General features: G+C 36.7%; 1 long non-coding RNA gene across 3 annotated transcripts in view; it reads left to right on the top strand.

The window, feature by feature from the left end:
* LOC307196463 overlaps window positions 1-22,635 on the top strand; it is a 706,311-nt gene that overhangs the window by 496,795 nt on the left and 186,881 nt on the right. For all 3 annotated transcript variants that reach the window (XR_013831138.1, XR_013831139.1, XR_013831140.1), the window contains one exon: window positions 8,425-8,478. This is a non-coding gene — a long non-coding RNA (uncharacterized lncRNA). The remainder of the gene's footprint in view (window positions 1-8,424; window positions 8,479-22,635) is intronic.

Below are 22,635 nucleotides of genomic sequence, written 5' to 3'. Positions count from 1 at the left end.
ATAATTGTTTATTAGTTCCAGGAGTTTTATTGTTGTTATTGTTTCTTTGGAGGTTTTTTACAAAGACAATCATGTCATATGTGAACAAAGACAATTTTCTTTCTTCCTTCCCAGTCTATTTACCTTGTATTTTATTTTCTTCTCTTATTGCATTAGCTAGGCCTTCCAGTATGATATTGAATAGGAGTGATGAGAGAGCACATTCTTGCTTTGTTCCTAACCTTAAGGGAAAAACCATCTATTTTCTCAGCATTAAGTAAAATGTTAGCTGTAGGTTTTTGGTAGATATTTTTAATCATGTTGAGGAAGTTGCCTTCTATTCCCAGTTTGATGAGAATGTGGGTGTTGGATTTTGTGAAATGCTTTTTCTGCATGTATTGATTGAATTTTCAGTAAGGTTTCTTGGGTAGTCCCTTCTTTGTTTTCAGAATCTCTTCATATATTAGAAATATAATGCTTCAAGTGACAATAAATTTAAATGAAATTAATGTGTCTAATGTCAACTCAAAATTATCTGATAGGCTGATATGTCAAGCTGAAATCCATAACAGACAAAAGTTAAATCCTGCATATCTCATTAAGTACAAGATGCGAAAAAAAAAATTGGCTTGGCAGGAGTTCTTGGAAGAAATATGTAGCAAAATTTTGTTGGCAAAAATGTTAATATTAGATAACAGCATGACCTGGCTGGTTAACAACCATTTTGTAGTATTTAGTTTCTGTTTTCTGGGTGGCAAACTTTGAGAGAGTCCAAGATGAAAGAGAATGTGTTGTGCATTATTTTCATAATTATCACCTTGTTGTAAGGATGTGTTGAGACCTCCATACCATGAGATAATATAGGTAATAGCAAGAATAGAAGCTAGAAAAATGGAGGACTTAATGTAGATGCATGATAAACAAATGAAAATATTTAATGGATTGCTATGTAAAAGATTATTTAGATATGTTCTTTATTAGCACAGAGCAGAACTAAGAGTAGCAGCTAAAACTTAAAACATATTTTAACTAACTATATATGTATAATCTTGCCATTAATATACTTGAGGTGTATCATTCCTTTTTAGTCAGTGATGGAATAAAGCAAATTCCTGGGGTATGCTGTTGTAGAGTTGCTACATGGGATGGAGTGTTAAGTTAAGAGAAATCTGAAGGGAATTTACCACTCAAAGTGAGCTCTTAGAGCTCACTTGAAGAAATATATTCTACAATAGAGCACATGGTCTTTGTGCAGCCCTGGGTGGGGATACTAGCAGCCAGGGTAAGATGGAGAGAACATAAAAGAGTAGCTTGCCAGAGAGAAAGCGTTGGTAAGAGTGAAAAATAACAGAAAATACACCTTCCTCACTGCTGTGGGAGTAAATCTGCGAAAACATGCTCTTCCAATGGTCCATCATTAACATGAACACTATATCCTTCATGATTCCCACACCAATTTTGAAAGGCAGCTCAATTTTGCAGGTCTATTTCCTGGAAATAAGAATAGCTCTGAAAAAGGAAAGCAATTGAGGGAGAATGTTCAGGAATGGAACTGACCTCAAGAAAACAGTTTTGCTTTGAACTTTCTGTGGAGCAAGAGAACTTAAAAGCTCCCACCTCGAATTTTACTCTGTTTGCTTATAATCAATAGCAAAACAGTGCTCACATTCAGTATATAAAGGCTCATACGAGAAGGAATTTTAGGTGCTATGACAGAAAGAGACATCTATAAGCAAGTCATGAAGATGATTCAGCGAGTTACAACTGTTTTATAAAGAAGCATTCCTTTGGTTGAGGTCAGTTATTAGCAAAGGGTGAACCTCTAGAAAATAAATGGTTAGAAGGTTTTTTTTTTTTTCATCTTTAATGTGAACCACCTAATAGGATTTTTTTAACATGGTGAATAATAATTAGTTGGTATTCTATTCTCTGGTATGAATAAATTTAAACTAAATACTTTTTTTTGTTTAAAGGTAACAGTGAAGATGACAATGGCCTTGCTCTTTTAAATAACTCCATTACAATTAGGAAGACAAAAGAAACCATAACTTTAGCAGATCATTAGAATTAAATTTGATACCAATTACACTGTTAAAAAAATTAATATAATTGAATTTATGTCAATAAGCTTTGACTATATTATTTATATAAAGATAGTTAAGACTCAATATAATCAATCTTATGAAGCATAGATGTAAATAATATAGTTGGTATTGGCTGAAGAATTCCATGTAGAATGAAATCATACCTTCCTTTGATATCTTATACAACTAGGGCATATTCAGTGCTGTGGCTTTCAGTTTTTCCTTTAAATGTTAAAACTCTCATAGTAAGAGACCTAATTGACACATTTCCAATTATTCTTTTCTTTTATGCTATTCTAAAAACGTGTCACTGACATTGAAGAAATGCCCCAATTAGGAATATAAAGGCTTAAACCTGCCTCTTGTTGAGGGAGGCACATGAACCTTGTAAATGAACTCTTGTCATGCCCTACACTGAGCTTCATTGACATGAAGCACTGAGAACCCCTCTCTGTAAACTGACCCATCTACTCTGTTCTCCTTGTTTATGGGAAATCTGTGTAAAAATACACATTCATCAGTAGAATATTTGAAAGAGATAACTTTCCAAAAGCAGCAAAAGTAATTTTTATTGTCCCTTCCAGTTGAATTTGTACTGGAACAAATTGACATATTCTGCCTCTAAACAAAAGCTATTTCTGAAGCAACATGGTTGCATCTGGCTGATTTTAAATTGTGACCAGTGGTGTGATTCTGACAGTTAGTCCAATTGTCTGGCTAGATTTCTGGTGCTTATTAACCTCTTAAAGTAAAAGAAAGAAACACATATTCAGTGAGTATAGTTACAGGCCATTAATGCCTATCCTTTCTCTTAATGAATGAGATACACAAAAGCAAAGAAAAAGACATTTTCTCAAATGCAAAAATGCCACTCTCCACTAATGTTATTATAAAAGGTATACTCGTACAAACTTCCAAAAAATATCCATGTGAGAAAGGGGGAAAATACTAAGGAAAATTTAAGGGTGGCAAAGAGATTTAATTTCAAAAACTAATGCCCCTGGATGCTGCAGTTTTGTGTTGCCGTTTCTGAAACTGTGTCTCTCCTCACCTAGAGGTGAAGAGTATCAGAATACATTGGTGAGAGCTACCAAGGACACGCAAGGAAGGAAAGCCTGTGTCCCCTGTATCTAGCATAATAGAGCTGATGCCTGCCAGGTTAGAGTAATAATGAGTTAGAAGTGAAGCAGCACACCAAAGACAATTGATAATGTAGGACTTCAGGATATATCAAATTTCTAGATAACTCCTCTAACCAGTGGAAAGGTCACAGATGGATAACTGACAAGTCAGGTCAACAAGAGAACATCTAGATTAAAGAAGTGTGGACATTTAGCATTTACTATTGAAATCTTCTATCCCTCCTAAATTACTCCTTTGTAATAAGTATATTCTTATTCTCTCTGGAATAAGTATATTCCCTGTGGAGAGCAGGTGCTTTTGAAGCAAAGGCCAAGGTTTCCATCCTTGTATGAACCACCTAGCTTCAGAGAAAAAATAGCAAAACATAAGACAAACATAGAAAAAAAAATTTCACAAGAGTAACAACAAACGTAAAGTCTAGCAAGTAAAATTAGAAAAGCAACTTAAAGGGTATGCTATGCTAACACAAACATATAAAAAATGCATAATTTTACAAGGCCCAGGGATGCCTTATTGACTGTTATAACCAGGAGTGGTTTTTAGCGTTTGAAAAATGACTTGGGATTCCCAAACAATAACTACCTCATATATATAAGTGTGTGTGTATATATACGTGTGTGTGTGTGTGTGTGTGTGTGTGTGTGTGTGTGTGTAAAAGTGGTTAGCTTTCAAGGTGGATATTTTCTGAGGACAAAAACAAACTTCCATTGTAAGACAAACCAAATTAACTCATACATTTGATATAGTCATTTAATAATTCAATCACACCATGGACCTGGCACTAGAGATGCAAAGATGATGCATGTCAGAAAAGATAGATGTCACTCATATATAATTACTTAATTTATAATTGTGTTAAATGCTATTGAGAAAACATATTTACAGTTTCATTTGAATATTCCATTGACATTATAACCAATTTAACAGCTTAATGGAATGAAATGAATTGCTTTTTAAAAGATTTTCTTCTTTTGGCCAAGAAAAGAAACTAAGTTTAAGAACAGAAAGAGGGACTTCCCTGGTGGCACAGTGGTTAAGAAACCACCTGCCAATGCAGGGGACATGAGTTTGATCCCTGGTCTGGGAAGATCCCACATGCCGCAGAGCAACTAAACCCATGCACCATAACTACTGAGCCTGTGCTCTGAAGCTCACATGCCACAACTACCAAAGCCCACGTGCCTAGAGCCTGTACAACAAGAAAAGCCACCACAATGAGAAGCCCATGCATGCAAGAAAAAGTAGCCCCGGCTAATGGCAACTAGAGAAAGCCTGGGTGCAGCAACAAAGAATCAGTGCAGCCCAAAATAAATAAATAAATTTATAAAAAAAGAAGAGAAAGCAATAAGAGCAACTTCCTGTCAGGCTGAGCTTCCCAATCCATTAGCACGGTAATTTTTAAAAAAAATTGTATTGGAGTATAGTTGATTTACAATGTCATGTTAGTTTCAGGTGTACAGCAAAGTGAATCAGTTGGACATATACATATATCCACTTTTTTTTGTAGATTCTTTTCCCATATAGGCCATTACAGGGTATTGAGTAGAGTTCCCTGTGCTATACAGTAGGGGTCCTTATTAGTTATCTATTTTATATGTAGTAGTGCGTGTCTGTCAATCCCAATCTCCCAATTTATCCCTACCCTTCCTTACCCCCTGGTAACCATAAGTTTGTTTCCTACATCCGTGGCTCTACTTTGTTTTGTAAATAAGTTCATTTGTAACCATTTTTTTAGATTCCACATTTAAGCGGTATCATATGATATTTGTCTTTCTGTGTCTGACTTACTTCATTCAGTATGATAATCTCTAGGTCCATCCATGTTGCTGCAAATGACATTATTTTGTTCTTTTTTATAGCTGAGGGACTGGGAATGTTTTTTAAAAGTATATATCAGAATACATAAAGATTGGCAATTTTAAAGGTGCATGAAGTTATATGATAGATTAGATTTGCTATGGTTTAAAATAAGGTTTTGGGGCTTCCCTGGTGGCGCAGTGGTTAAGAATCCACCTTCCAATGCAGGGGACACGGGTTCAAGCCCTGGTCTGGGAAGATCCCACATGCTGCTGAACAACTTAAACCCGTGCGCCACAACTACTGAGCCTGTGCTCTAGAGCTTGCGAGCCACAACTACTGAGACCGCGTGCCACAACTACTGAAACCCATGCCCCTAGAGCCCGTGCTCCACAGCAAGAGAACCCACCAAAATGAGAAGACCGTGAGCTGCAACGAAGAGTAGGCCCCGCTCACTGTAACTAGAGAAAGCCCACACGCAGTAACAAAGACCCAATGCAGCCAAATATAAATAAATAAAATAAATAAATTTATAAAAATAAAAAACAATAAGGTTTTTTAAATACAGGATTCACTGTATTCAAAAAAAGGAAAATATAATAGTTTAGGCAATGCATTTGGCCCATTAGCCTGTGTTCTTAGCCTACTGGGCCTTTCTATCCTCTCATTTAGGAATGCCTTTCATCTCCTTCAAGGTTAGCTCAAGCACCACTTCCTTACTGACACTTACTGGGATCAGTAGTTGTTGGAGCGGGTCATTGAGAGGATGTGACCACTGGATTGACCCATGAGCTAGACCAAGGCCATGGGAGGCTCCTCACTATCTCCCCTGTCTTTGGAATGCACATTCGGCCCACTGTTCCCACAGTGGGAACCGTTTTCAAGGACACAGACTTGAGAGAGTAAGGTGTTGTTGAGACCATCTGGACTAAATAAATAGATGACTGAACCTAATTAAGGCCTCTGTATACACTTTTAAGACTCTGGTGGCAGATGCAGCAATCCAGCAATTCAGCTGCCTAAGGCAAGCCTCGTATGTAAATTCCCTTGCTTATGAAACTCACCACCTACCAATCTGGAGTGGCCTGCCTCTATCTTCAGTCTCTCCTTGCCCTCTGGTACTGGTACCAATTTGGAGACCAACAGTAGTAAGAACTAATAGTTCTTTATTTTTTTTAATCCCTGTTTTGTTATTGAGTTTGGTGTCTTTTATAGTTCTTACCACATTAACCATTTAACTTTATTTTCAACTAAGTTTAAAAATTAACTGAAGGCTAATCTATCTAGTCCATCTGATTTTATTTTTTAAATTATGCTTTTTCTACTTTTAGCAGTTCAGTAGTAGAAGAAATTAGTTTATTAGTCTTATTGATAGGATAAAAAATGGTGAATTAAGTATTTGCTCATAGAAATGTCTTTTTCTGTGTCATAAGACAGGATGAAAACAGTAAAATGAGAATCATATTTATTTAAATATCATAAAATGTCCATCAATAATAGCAATTATAAATAACAATGAACAGAATTTAATCAAAACTTCTCTTAACATAAAGTTTCTCAATCACACTTCATGAAAAATTGTTCTTCATAGTTTTCCTCGAACTATGCAAAGATTGATAATAAATCAAATGTAATAAAGAATTAATTTTCTTAGGACAAATTAAATAACCAGCTAAAGTCATTTTTCATTTTCATGATTCTGGAACCAAAACTATCTACAACCACCAACTTGCTTTCTGCATTAGCATGACATTACTATCCAGTTAACTCTTGCTCAGGAAGAGAAAAATTGCAAATAACTTTATTGTTCATTCTAAGAACTTCCCAGAAGCCCATTTAAAGTGAACATAAGACTGTTCAATTTACAGTAGGTAGAATGAAAAGACTGCTTCTGAAGACTCTCTTTGAAACTCTTTCCTTAAAACCTTAGCTTGCTATGTCCATCAATCCTAAACTATTATATTGTGAACCTTACCCAATCCTGATGAAATATGTTGCTTTAAGCCAGGCTGCCAAACCTCATAGAAATCTCAGTTTTGCTGTTCCTCCTCTGAAATGCTACCCAAATTCTGTTGAGATAGTTAGCACTCTTACTGCAGTAAGCAATAGACTCAATTTTCCCTTATCAACTGAAAATTTTGGTAACATTTTATCAATTCTTATTGAATAACCAAAGTCTCCTTTTTTCATTAACAAATTAGAGTTTATGCACACCAAACAAATTGTCTTCCAGGTTAGTTTTGAGTTCAGTAAATTTCTGGTTAAAAAAATAAAATCTGTTTAAAGTAGTACTTGGCTTTCTTATGGAATGTATAAAGCTGTATTTTGATAAGGCGGGTAATGTTTGAAATTTCAAATCAAATATATCCAAGCTTTTATTAAATACAAAACTGCAACCGAAACCATTTCCTTTGACTATTTAGTAATGTGGAGTTTATATATGAATGCTTTTTTTTCATTCAGGTAAAAAGTTTGAAATTTGCTGTTCCAATACTACAGAAGCAATGAGTTTCTTTTCTTAAGTTATCATAGATCACTTTGGCTTCAAGTTTTTTTTTTTTTTTTTTTTTGTGATGTACTTATCCTTTACTTGATTCTCCTCTACAACTTCTTCTCAGAATAATGGTGTTATAGCCGTTTAGGTAGCTTAAAATAACTGAAACCGCATTAGCTTAGAAATTGGATGGGCCTGAGTTTTACTGTTTACTCTGTTTCATACTACCTTTGTCACTATTGAAAATTACCTCATCTTTTTAAGCATCAGTTTCTTCAGCTGCAAAATGGGAATAATATTATATAACTCCTAGGTTTGCTGTGAGGGTGAAATGGAATGGGAAATGTAAAGTACTTAGTACTGGCCTGGAATGTAGGAGGTACTAAGTCAGTGATAACTATCTTAATTTTTGTTATTTACCATGTTATCCAAGGGCCTCACTTTAACGAGGGTACTTTCTCCTTATAGATGACTCTATTTTTTGCTATCATATGTCTATCACTACACTGTTTCTTTAACTAGGGTACTTCTTTAGCTCATGGCACTTTCCTCCAAAATGTTCCATAAAAGATAAGCTTTCTCAGAGCCTACATTTCATTTGTTCAGGGAGTTCCACCTTCCTGCAGAGCTGTAAGCCTTAGTTTAAACTGTTATCCAAATTGTGGGCCAAATGCATTGCTTAAACTCTTATTTTTTTCCTTTTCTTGAATATAGTGAATCTTGTATTTTAAGAAATCTTATTTTAAACCATAGCAAATCTAATCTATTGTATAACCTCATGTACTTTTTAAATTGCCAGCTTTATATATTCTGATACACACTTTTTGAAAGCACAATTAGACAATTTTATGCTCTGGGTTTTGTATATAATGTATATACCTAAGACATTTTATGCCTCATAGTAACTTTTCCAACATTTTATTTCAGACAGCTCTACAATAAAGAATTGACCTCTCCTTGTCCTCAAGCAAAGGACACGTGGTAAGTTCCAGAAGCATAAATTCGTGTAAGTAATGGGAACTTTAGAGTTGCGGTCAGTAAGTGATTCAGAATACTCTGTGAGGGGACAGCTCCACTGGATAGCTCCCCCACACGTCTAAAGGCATTGTGCCTTCTTTGTATGCAAAGATAATTCTACTGATCTTCCGTAATCAGTACAGCGTCTGTTGGATTTCCAATAGCAGGATTAGAATTATAAATTCTAGAAGAGTATAATGTAGAAGGACCTTGAAGTTTATCTAGTCCAGTTACCTTATAAGCAGCCAGAGGCTTAAAGACTTGCACAAGGTGACACTGCCCATTAATAAGAGATTCGTCTCTAGAACTCAGATTCTGTAACTCCCAGCTCAACACCGTTTATGCTTTACTTCAGATTTGGTTTGATTCATGCTCTTTCTCACTGTCTCCACTGGATTAATGATACACATTTGTTAGATGGATGACCAGAGGTGTTGTCATTTTTCTAAAGAGATGTCCATCTACCCTCTTCAGCTCAACAGAATCCATGCAACTTTATGGAATCCATGCAACTTTATGGAATCCATGCAACTAAATAACTCCTTTATTTCTGTCAACTTTGGAAAAATGAGAAAAAAATTTCACTACCAGGCATTGCAGTGATCCCATTAGAAAGCCTTTTCATCATAAACAACAACAAATAGTTGTTGAACATTCACTGTGCTTATGGGATACTTTGTCATTTTCTTTTCTCTCATTCTGCTATAGGTATCTCTGTCAATCTGTATATCTCTTATAAAGAACAACTTTTGCTTAAAATTGTTCTCAGCTTTCTTGTACTCAAAGAAATAATCTATGTGTGAGCCTGCTTTTATACATATGCATTTGCTTTTGGGAAAATGCAAACCTCACACACTGGTTAAACTAATACATATGGCTACTCCATAGTAGGCCTCCACCATGAGAGCAAGATAGTCAAACTGCCTTCTACAATAGACATTTTATTTTTCAATACCAAACAAACATTCCTGTAACTGTATTATTTTCTTATAAGTAAATAATTTAAAGGAGAAAATGTCACAAAGTTACTCTGACTATTATGAATATGGTACAAAAGGGATAGAAAGAAAGACCAGTTCAGTGCTTAATGGGTTATTCTTGCTGAGAACTAATGATGATTGGAAGATGATAGTGGTATTGGAGATGGTAATAAGTGTATGGGTTTGGAAAAGTAGAGCCAAAGAATTTGCTGATGAGCTTGGATATGGGTGTGAGGAAAACAGGCACAGTCGAGCATAATGTCTGGAACTCTTGAAAAGAGATGAGAGTCATTGCTGGATAGATAGTATGTTAAAAATGCCATGGACATAGAGACGGTCACACAGGAAGAGTGTGGAAAAGATAATTGGGTTAAATACTGAGCAAAAGGAATAGAAAAGTTGCATCCAGTGAGGCAGAAGAGATAAGCTAATACTAAAATCCAGAATAAGCTATTTTAGAGAGAGGAGAAGGTCATCTGTGCCAGATGGTGCTGAGAGATTGGTAAAGTGAGGGCAGAGGAATGCACATTGACCTTGGCAACTTGCAGCTCATTGGTGATCTTGAAAAGAAGGATTGTAGTAATGTGATGAGGAGGGATGAGCAATCAGAGTAGAGGTGAAGAGAGAATGGAAGCAGAGGAAATTGGTGTTAGCAGGAAGAAAATTAATTCAACAGATTTGGAGATGAAGGAAATAGGGATTGAAGTTGATAAGACAATTAGGGTTAAGGGAATTCTTTTTTTCGTTTTTGTTTTTTTTTTGCGGAACGTGGGCCTCTCACTGTTGCAGCCTCTCCAGTTGCGGAGCACAGGCTCTGGACGCGCAGGCTCAGCGGCCATGGCTCACGGGCCCAGCTGCTCCGCGGCATGTGGGATCCTCCCGGACCGGGGCACAAACCCATGTCCCCTGCATCGGCAGGTGGACTCTCAACCATTGTGCCACCAGGGAAGCCCTCTTTTTTTAATATAGGTAAACAAACACAAAATAGAATCATGCAATGTAACTAATTTTGGTGTGGAGAAAATGTGTAATTTTCTCTACTGCTATGCTTGCCTTCTTGTTAGCTGCCACCTGCTGGCTAGAGGAGAAGAAAGTTAAAAAGTGTTTTTTCCAGGTAAAAGTTTAATTCAAACTGACTACTTAAATTATTCTTAAAAAGATTTCTAGAGATTGGTTCAAGATGGCAGAATAGGTGGACGTGCGTTCACTTCCTCTTGTGAGAGCACCAGAATCACAGCTAACTGCTGAACAATCATCGACAGGAAGGCAGTGGAACTCACCAAAAAAGATACCTTACATCCAAAAACAAAGGAGAAGCTGCAATGAGACAGTAGGAGGGGTACAATCACAATAAAATCAAATCCCATAACTGCTGGGTGGGTGACTCACAAATTGGAGAACAATTATACCACAGAAGACCACCCACTGGACTGAAGGTTCTGAGGTCCACATCAGGCTTCCCAAGCTGGGGGTCTGGCAGCAGGAGGAGGAATTCCCAGAGAATCAGACTTCAAAGGCTAGCAGGATTTGACTGCAGGACTTTGTTAGGACTGGGGAAAACAGAGACTCCAATCTTGGAGGGCACAAACAAAGTAGTCTGCTCATCAGGACCCAGAGGGAAGGAGCAGTGACCCCATAGGAGACTCAATCAAAACTACTGTTAGTATTGGAGGGTCTCCTGCAGAGCCAGGGGGTGGCTGTGGCTCACCACAGGGACAAGGACACTGGCAGCAGAAGTTCTGGGAAGTAATCCTTGGTGTGACCCCTCCCGGAGTCCACTATTAGCCCCACCAAAGAGCCAGGTAGGCTCTAGTGCTGGGTCTCCTCAGGACAAACAACCAACAGGGAGGGAACTTAGCCCCACCCATCAGCAGACAAGTGGATTAATGTTTTACTGAGCTCTGCCCACTAGAGCAACATCTAGCTCTACCCACCTCCAGTCCCTCCCATCAAGAAGCTTGCACAAGCCTCTTAGATAGCCTCATACACCAGAGGGCAGATAGCATAAGTAAGAAGAGCTACAATCCTGCAACCTGTGGAATGAAAACCACATTCACAGAAAGATAGACAAAATGAAAAGGCAGAGGACTATGTAACACATGAAGGAACAAGATAAAACCCCAGAACAACAGCTAAATGAAGTGGAGATAGGCAACCTTCCAGAAAAAGAATTCAGAATAATGATAGTGAAGATGATCCAGGACCTTGGAAAAAGAGTAGAAGCAAAGATCAAGAAGATGCAAGAAATGTTTAACAAAGACCTAGAAGAATTAAAGAACAAAAAAACATAGATGAACAATACAATAACTGAAATGAAAAATAAACTAGAAGGAATCAATAGCAAAATAACTGAGGCAGAAGAATGGAAAAGTGACCAGAAGACAGCATGGTGGAAATCACTACAGTGGAACAGAATAAAGAAAAAAGAAAGAAAAGAAATGAAGATAGCCTAAGGGACTTCTGGGACTACATTAAATGCACATTCACATTATAGGAGTCCCAGAAGGAGAAGAGAAAGAGAAAGGACCTAAGAAAATATTTGAAGAGATTATAGTTGAAAAATTCCCTACCATGGAAAAAGAAATAGCCACCCAAGTCCAGGAAGAACAGAGAGTCCCAGGCAGGAAAAACCCAAGGAGAAACACGCTGAGACACATTAGTAATCAAATTGACAAAAATTAAAGACAAAGAAAAATTAATAAAAGCAACAAGGGAAAAATGACAACATACAAGGGAACTCCCATAAGGTTAACAGCTGATTTCTCAGCAGAAACTCCACAAGCCAGAAGCAAGTGGTACGATATATTTAAAGTGATGAAAGGGTACAACCAAGATTATGCTACACAGCAAGGATCTCATTCAGATTCAATGGAAAAATCAAAAGCTTTACAGACAAGCAAAAGCTAAGGGAATTCAACACCCCCAAACCAGCTCTATAACAAATGCTAAAGGAACTTCTCTAAGTGGGAAACACAAGAGAAGAAAAGGACCTACAAAAACAAACCCATAACAATTAAGAAAATGGTAATAGGAACATACATATTGATAATTAGCTTAAATGTGAATGGATTAAATGCTCCAACCAAAAAACACAAGGTTGCTGAATGATACAAACAAGACTCATATATATGCTATCTACAAGAGACACACTTCAGACCTAGGGACACATACATACTGAAAGTGAGGGGATGGAAAAGGATATTTCATGCAAATGGAAATCAAAAGAAAGCTGGAGTAGCAATACTCATATGAGATAAAATGGACTTTAAAATAAAGAATGTTACAAGAGACGAGGAAAGACACTACATAATGATCAAGGGATTAATCCAAGAAGAATATATAAAAGTTATAAATATATATGCACCCAACATAGGAGCACCTCAATACATAAGGCAAATGCTAACAACCATGAAAGGAGAAATAGACAGTAACACAATAATAGTAGGGGACTTTAACACCTCATTTACACCAATGGACAGATCATCGAGACAGAAAGTTTATAAGGAAACACAAGCTTTAAATGACACAATAGACCAGATAGATTTAATTGATATTTATAGGACATTCTATCCGAAAACAGCAGATTACACTTTCTTCTCAAGTGCACATGGAACATTCTTCAGGATAGATCACCTCCTGGGTCACAAATCAAGCCTTGATAAATTTAAGAAAATTGAAATCATATCAAGCATCTTTTCCGACCACAACGCTATGAGATTAGAAACCAATTACAGGGGAAAAAATGTAAAAAACACAAACACATGAAGGCTAAACAATATGTTACTAAATAAGCAAGAGATCACTGAAGAAATCAAAGAGGAAATCAAAAAATACCTTGAGACAAATGACAATGAACACACGAAGATCCAAAACCTATGGCACGTAGCAAAAGCAGTTCTAAGAGGGAACTTTATAGCAATACAATCCTACCTCAAGAAACAAGAAAAATCTGAAATAAACAAACTGACCCTACACCTAAAGGAACTAGAGAAAGAAAAACAAACAAAACCGAAGGTTAGTAGAAGGAAGGAAATCATAAATATCAGAGAAGAAATAAATGAAATAGAAACAAAGAAAACAGTAGCAAAGAAAAATAAAACTAAAAGCTGGTTCTTTAAGAAGATAAAGAAAATTGATAAACCTGTAGCCAGACTCATCAAGAAAAAGAGGGAGAGGACTCAGATCAATAAAATTAGAAATGAAAAAGGAGAAGTTACAACGGACACTGCAGAAATACAAAGCATCATAAGAGACTACTACAGAAAACTCTATGCCAATAAAATGGACAACCTGGAAGAAATGGACAAATTCTTAGAAAGGTATAACCTTCCAGGACTGAACCAGGAAGAAATAGAAAATATGAACAGACCAATCACAAGTAAACAAATTGAAACTGTGAGTAAAAATCTTTCAACAAACAAAAGTCCAGGACCAGATGGCTTCACAGGTGAATTCTATCAAACATTTAGAGAAGAGCTAACACCCATCTTTCTCAAACTCTTCCAAAATATTGCAGAGGGTGGAACAGTCCCAAACTCCTACGTGGCCACCATAACCCTGATACCAAAACCAGACAAAAATATTACAAAAAAAGAAAATTACAAACCAATATCACTGATGAATATAGATGCAAAGATCCTCAACAAAATACTAGCTAACAGAATCCAACAACACATTAAAAGGATCATACACCATAATCAATGGGGATTTATCTCAGGAATGCAAGGATTCTTCAATATATGCAAATCAAAAAATGTGATATACCATATTAACAAATTGAAGAATAAAATCCATATGATCGTCTCAATAGAGGCAGGAAAAACTTTTGACAAAATTCAACACCGATTTATGATAAAAACTCTCCAGAAAGTGGGCATAGAGGGAACCTACCTCAACATAATAAAGGCCATATATGGCAGACCCACAGCACACATCATCTCAATGGTGAAAAAGTGAAAGCATTTCCTCTAAGATCAGGAACAAGACAATGATTTCCACTCTCGCCACTATTATTCAACATAGTTTTGGAAGTCCTAGCCATGGCAATCAGAAAAAAAAAGAAATAAAATGAAAACAATTGGAAAAGAAGAATTAAAATGCCAGTGTTTGCAGAGGACATGATACTATACATAGATACTCCTAAAGATGCCACCAGAAAACTACTAGAGCTCATCAGTGAATTTGGTAAAGTTGCAGGGTACAAAATTAATGCACAGCAATCTCTTGCATTCCTATACACTAACAATGAATGATCAGAAAAAGAAATTAAGGAACAATGCCATTCACCATTGCAACAAAAAAAAATAAAATACCTAGGAATAAACCTACCTAAGGAGGTAAAGGACCTGTACTCCGAATACAATAAGACACTGTTGGAAGACATCAAAGATGACACAAACAGATAGAGAAATATACCATGTTCTTGGACTGAAAGAATCAATATTGTGAAAATGACTATACTACCCAAAGCAATCTAAGGTTCAATGTAATCCCTATCAAATTACCAGTGGCATTTTTTACAGAACTAGAACAAAAAAATCTTAAAATTTGTATGGAAACACAAAATACCCCAAATAGCCAAAGCAGTCTTGAGGGAAAAAATGGAGCTGGAGGAATCAGACTCCCTGACTTCAGACTATACTACAGAGCTACAGTAATCAGGACAATATGGTACTGGAACAAAGACAGAAATATAGATCAATGGAACAGGATAGAAAACCCAGAGTTAAACCCACGCACATATGATCACCTTATCTTTGATAAAGGAGGCAAGAGTATACAATGGAGCAAAGACAGCCTCTTCAGTAAGTGGTTCTGGGAAAACTGGACAGCTACATGTAAAAGAATGAAGTTAAAACACTCCCTAACACCATACACAAAGATAAACTCAAAATAAATTAAAGACCTAAATGTAAGACCGGACACTATAAAACTCTTAGAGGAAAACATAAGAAGAACACTCTTCAACATAAATCACTGCAAGATCTTTTTTGACCCACCTCCTAAAGTAATGGAAATAAAAACAAAAATAAACAAATAGGACGTAATGAAACTTAAAAGCTTTTGCATAGCCAAGGAAACTGTAAAGAAGACGAAAAGACAACACTGAAAATGGGAGAAAATATCTGCAAACCAATCAATGGACAAAGGATTAATCTTCAAAATATATAAACAGCTCATGCAGCTCAATATCAAAATAACAAACAACCCAATCCAAAAATGGGCAGAAGACCTAAATAGACATTTCTCCGAAGAAGATATACAGATGGCCAAGAGGCACATGAAAAGATACCCAACATCACTAATTATTAGAGAAATGAAAATGATAACTACAATGAGGTATCACTTCACACTGGTTAGAATGGGCATCATCAGAAAATCTGCAAACAACAAATTCTGGAGAGGGTGTGGAGAAAAGGGAACCCTCTTGCACTGTTGGTGGGAATGCAAATTGATACAGCCACTATGGAGAACAGTATGGAGGTTCCTTAAAAAACTAAAAATAGAATTACCATATGACCCAGCAATCCCATTACTGGGCATATACCCAGAGAAAACCATAATTCAAAAAGACACATGCACTCCAATATTCATTGCAGCACTATTTACAATACCCAGGTCATGAAAGCATCCTAAATGCCCATCGACAGACGAATGGATATTGAAGATATGGTACATATATACAATGGGATATTACTCTGCCATAAAAAGGAACGAAATTGGGTCATTTGTAGACACATGGATGGACCTACAGACTGTCTTACAGAGTGAAGTAGGTCAGAAAGAGAAAAACAAATATCATATATTAATGCATATTTGTGGAATCTAGAAAAATTGTTCAGATGAACCAGTGTGCAAGGCAGAAATAGAGACACAGGTGTAGAAAACAAATGTATGGACACCAAGAGGGGAAAGCAGGGGGTTGGGGGTGGTGGTTGGATGAATTGGGAGATTGGGATTGACATGTATACACTAATATGTATACAATAAATAACTAATAAGAACCTTCTGTATAAAAAAATAAATAAAATAAACTATTTCTAAGGAAGAAGTGATCAAGTTTTCAAGTTGCCTCCCCCAGCTTCTCTCTAATATAGCTTCTCTCTCTTGTATTTGAGAGGAGGGTGTTGCATCCCTGTGGTGAAGGGAAAGACTCAGATCCTGTGTGGTACCGTATTCTCTCCTAGTTGATGTCTTTTATTCCAGGTATTTATTGTTGAAGTCCATGGCTGCTCTACTTGATGATCTGCTCACTCTCATGGGTTCTCTGTCTTAGTCAAAGCTCAAGGATTCTCCCTGGCTCTCTCAGCATCCACTGTCATCCTGAGTCCTTGCCATTTCTTGTGTTCTACCTTCTGGTCCAGTGCTAGGGACTAGTCAGTGCTCCAAAGTTATTTCATCAGACAAGGCAAGTCCCAGGGAATCAGCGTAGCATCCATGCACCCACATGATGAGGGCACATCCAGATATTTAAACATCAAGGCCATCCTCTGCCTGACCACACTGTACCCCCAAATCCATAAAATTATGCTTTGGTTTGGTTCACAGATCCAGTCAGTCAGAGATTTACTCTTTTTCCTGAGTCATAAATGTAGAGCACCCAACGTCATTGGTGATACTTTCATTAATCCAATGCAACTGAATTCTACACTGCAACCAAAACCAGGGAGAGGATTATTCAGACAATAACATGTGATGTCCTCCCCCTCTCTGGAGGCAAAAAGGGGCAAGCTTTAGTACACACCCCATCTCTTTCTGCCTTGATGTTCTTTACTTAAATTTTAATTCTCTATGTTCTCTCTGAGTGTACAAAAATGGGGGAGGTAAAGGAGTTTAACTCTTCATTTTATCCTTCAGGCTGAAGGATTCCTAAGACCAACTAGGAGGAAAGTCATGCACTAAGAAAGGCAAATTCTAAAGTTTCATTAATTATATTTAACATATTACCCCGTGCATATTTTAATGTGTTGGTGATAATGATCTAATGGAGAGAAAGAAACCAATAGGGATAATTTTAGGGGAGAAGACCTTGTTGAGGAGAAGAAATGGGACTCTAAACCACAAATGAATGTGTTGACCTTTGATAAGACTAGAGACGCTTCACCCACTTTAACAGCAGATAACAAGGTAGGAAGTGTGGGTGTAAATACAGGAGGGTAGGAGATGTGACAGAAAAAACATGGATTTCATCCATATTCTCCATAAGATATGAGACTAGATCATCACCTGAAATTGAGAAGAAAGAGTGCCAAAGAATTTCACTTATCTGAAGAGAAGATGAGAAATGTTTTATAATTATTTTATTTTATGTGAATATATTTCTCCCATTTGGAATGTAATCATATTTCAAATTATTCATGACCTCACCTTTATACTTATGTTAACCCCTCAAAAAGTCTTTTTTTAATTTTTTATTTGGGGTATAGTTGTTTTACAATGTTGTGTTAGTTTCTACTGTACAACGAAGTGAAATTCCCTGTGCTATACAGCAGGTTCTTATTAGTTATCTGTTTCATACATATTAGTGCATACATGTCAATCCCAATCTCCCAGTTCATCCCACCCCCACACCCCACACCCCCTTGCTTTCCCCCCTTGGTGTCCATACATTTGTTCTCTACATCTGTGTCTCTATTTCTGCCTTGCAGACCAGTTCATCTGTATCATTTTTCTAGATTCCACATGTATACATTAATATACGATATTTGTTTTTCTCTTTCTGACTTACTTCACTCTGTATGACAGTCTCTAGGTCCATTCATGTCTCTACAAATGACCGAATTTCATTCCTTTTTATGGCTAATATTCCATTGTATATATGTATAAATCTCTTTATCCATTTGTCTGTCAATGGACATTTAGAAGAAAGTTTTTTAAAAAATAAATGTTTAGTCTTACTAGTAATCGAAAAGTTAAATAATAAGTTATGAATTTATAGCTTTTATATATTAGCAAAAAATGTTGTAATGCTCAGTTATGGCAAAGTGATGGTAAAATTTGTAACATACATTGTGTAAATGCAACTGAAATAAACAAAAATGTTTCATCCATTAAGTCTTCATTTATTCAATAACTATTTATTGAGTACCTGCTACTTGCCAGTCATTATTCTAGGCACCAGGATTGTATCATAGAATAAAACAGACAAAAATCTCTATCCTTGATGAGCTTTCCTTTCAGTGGGATGAAGAAAACAGAGATATTAATAATAGTAATAAAATATCAACAATGAATACCAATGATTACCAGTTGAGGACTTATATGTTCCAAGTACTTTGATTAACTATTTCTATTCATCACACTATTTAATACTTAAAATAATGTCCCAGATTGTATAATTTTCACAAAAGCCTTATGAGGTAATATTGTGAACCCTCGTGTCATGGATGAAAAGACTGGGAGCTTACGAAAACCACACAAGATAACACAGCACGTGACAAAAGAGATTCTGCCTCTCTCCTCAGCCTGGCTCTTCTCTCTTTATGACAGGCCCAGAAAATCACAGGGAGCCTAATTTTTGAGGAATAATGTATTGAACTACATAAGGATAAAACTTTCATAGTATTGTCAAAGAGAATAACATGAATGGAAATAAAATTGGAGTACACATGGCAGCAGATGGAGCTTATAAGGATCATGCAACACATGGGAAGACAAAAAGTGACAGTAAATGAGTGAAAAGGAGCACAGTGGGTTGGTTCCTCACATTTTAAGCACTATTCTCTGCACCCCCAGTTCCAAGGCATCTACCACCTAATCTGTATGAAAAGCTATTGATCAAAACTAAAACTTGTATCTATAATGCAGGTCTGTAATTGCCAAGAAATTTAACTATTCAGTAAATGAAAATTTATTCATAATGTGTGGTGGCCATTATTGTCAAGCAATTTTTTTTTGTTAAAAATCTCAATTTCAGAATCTGGACATGACATAGATTATATCAAACTACCTTAATTTGGGGAGCTTCGATGGATACTTATGTTTAGGTAGGGAGCAATATGTCTGTCTGGGGATACCTGTATTCCTACCTAGAGACAGAAAATAAATGTGGATTATAGAATTACACTTCCAGTAACTACCCCAGCTACTTCCATTTTACTACCATCTCTCACCTGGATTCCTAACAGGTGTCCCTGCTTCTACCTTTGCCCCTACCAATCTATCTTCATCTACCAGTTAGAGTAATCATGTTAAAATATGAGATGATGTCACTCTTCTGCTTAAAATCTCACAGTGGTGCTCCATTTCATTCAGCTTCAGAGACTACAAGGCTTTATATGTTTAGGTGTCTATAACCTTTATCATCTTAAGTCCTGCCACCTTCCTCTTTGTATACTCCATTCCAGCCTCACTCATTCCTGTCCCATTTTTCTGACATGTCAGGCAGGTTCCCATATTAGAACCTTTGAGCTAGGGGACAGTTGCCTCTGCTCAGAAGACTCCCAGATACTTGCCTGACTAACTACCTTCCTCTTGGGGGCCCTTGCTCCAATGTCTAAACGTCACTTCTTCCACAAGACAGGTTTACTTCCAGCTCCCTCTTACTTTACTTTGCTTCAAACATGCTCACAATATATCCATTTGTTAACAATAATTTCACTTTCCCTATCTCCCCCTGCAAGAAGGTAAGTTCTAGGAGGGAGGGATGTTAACCTATTTGGTTCACTATTATATGTCAACTTCTAGCTACATAGTAGACTATCAGTAAATATTTTATCAATGACTGGCTTTTTTAAAATATCTGTAACCAGCGTTTCACTGCTGAATACAGTGACCTGCACAGAGCTGTTATTTGAAAAATAGGTGGATTTATTTATTTTCTAAACTTTGTAGGTGCTCTCAGATCTCCCTGATCTAATTTTCCTAGGACTTATACTGGCACTTACTTTCATATTTGTCCCTTCCTTATGGAGGAAACTCTGTCCATTTTCCTAATATATAGAATTTAAGCATTTCAGTTCTTCTGGGTGAAGTCAGTAGCTTGGAGATTAATCTCTCTCCTGTTTTCTCTTTGCTTGCCCTGAACAATTGGTTGCCTTTCCTAGTTGTGCCAAATTGGGGGCTAGACCACCATGTGTCAATTCCTTATTATTCCACTCACCCATCTCTCACTTTATCCTGTATATACACATATACTAAAGACATAAATTTATATTGCTAATAATCATGAGAATCATCTGGTCTTGATCATAGCAATTTTTTCATATCCACAAACTCTTCAATATATCTTGATATATAGGTCTTGTTATATAGGTCTTGATATATAGGTCTTGTTAGGACATTGCTCTGGTTCTCAATTTTCACAAGGTTTCCTTCTTAAAATTCTCCATGTGGTTTCTAATGTACAAACTGGTAATTTTACTTTATTTTTATTCCTTCTCTCTCTTGAAGATAGAATATTCTATAAATCCTTTTTCTTGGAATATAGGGAAATCTTTTCACAGAGCTGTTTGGTCATTTACCTGTGAGGATAGATGGGACAGGTTTGGGATTGATGGAAAAATTTCCAATTAGATCTATGTTGCCTTCATTTCCAATGAAAACAACAACATGGGTACATATGTATATCAGTACAGTCATTTGGTGTGTTCTAAAAACTCCCTGGTTAAGAGTAATTAGAAAAGCACTTCAGTTCATGGTGATGTCACACTGAGTAATATAAACCAACCCTCTTGCTGATTATAATTTAAAAATACAGATGGATTTTAAAAAACTTTCTAAACATCAATTAATTAACAAGATACTGAGGAATAACTAGAGTAACATGTAAGAGAAGAAAGAATTCAGAGAGATGAGCCTGGAGTTTGGCACACCTTTGGTCCAGGAGCATTTGCTAATCCAGAGGAGCTGCTGAGAAGGTCTTTGACAGAGTTTCAGGACTTCAGGGATAAAAGTTGGAGTCAAGGGTTTGCCAAAAGCAAGGTCCCTGGATGAACTTCCCTGTCTTAAATTTGAGAACCAAATCTAGGAAGAAGATTGAGTCAGAAGTAAAACAGTCTTAGAACAGATTGCAGCCCATGTCAAGTCACTTAGGTGCCACAGAAAAATTGGATGAAGGTGAACCTGTAAAACTAGGACTTCCAGGCACCTGTAAAGTAAATGAAAATTCTCCCTGGAAAATAATAATATCATCTTGAGCCTCAAATTATTTCAGCTGAAGTTTTCAAATGCTATGTCTGGCAACAAAGATAGGAGGCACAGGGAGAGAAGTCAACATGAAAGGGAAACACTACAAACAGCCCATAGGTATGTCAGAGTGGAAATATTATGCTAAGATTGGGGAAAAATATTATGTTCACTATACCCATAGAAATTAAAGTTGAACTTAAAAATATTATCAAGGATTTGGAAACTAACATATTATGATTTTAAAGAAAAGAACTGACTAGAGGGCTTTCCTGGTGGCGCAGTGGTTGAGAGTCCGCCTGCCGATGCAGGGGACACGGGTTCATCCCCCGCTCCGGGAAGATCCCACATGCCGTGGAGCGGCTAGGCCCATGAGCCATGGCCGCTGAGCCTGCACATCCGGAGCCTGTGCTCTGCAACGGGAGAGGCCACAACAGTGAGAGGCCCGCGTACCACAAAAAAAAAAAAAGAAGAAGAAGTGACTAGAAACTCTAAAACTGAAAAATACAGTAACCAAAGTTAATTACTCAGGAGATGGATTTAAGGACAGATTAGATACAGATAAAGAAAGAATCCATGAATCAGAAAATAGGTCAAAAGAATCCATCCAGAAGGAAGTGGAAGAAGCAAAATATAAAAAGTGAAAAATAAAGAGACCCGGAGTATACAGTGAGAAGCTTTAATATATATTTACTTGGAATTGAAGAATAGAGGAAAGTAGCCAAAAGGCAGAAGAAATATTTGCAGAAATAGTAATTTTCCAAAATTTTTGGAAGACATCAAGTAACAATGTTACAAAGCCCCGTGAATTTCAAGTAAACCTGAGAAGCCTAGTTGGATGGAAAAAATAGTATAAATCAGTGAATTTTATTCAATTCAATTGGAGGGTATTTTATTAGAAATACTCTGTTAATTCCCTAGTACAATTGATGTAAACCATACTAGGAAAAAGTTTGCTGGTTAGGGGTTCCACTTTAATCAATACATCTTAAAGGATTTGGAATTAACATACTTG

Source organism: Stenella coeruleoalba (assembly GCF_951394435.1).
Source record: "Stenella coeruleoalba genome assembly, chromosome: 13".
NCBI lineage: Eukaryota > Metazoa > Chordata > Mammalia > Artiodactyla > Delphinidae > Stenella > Stenella coeruleoalba.
The sequence above is the reverse complement of the archived record's forward strand: the minus strand, read 5'-3'. Positions and strand labels throughout refer to the sequence as shown.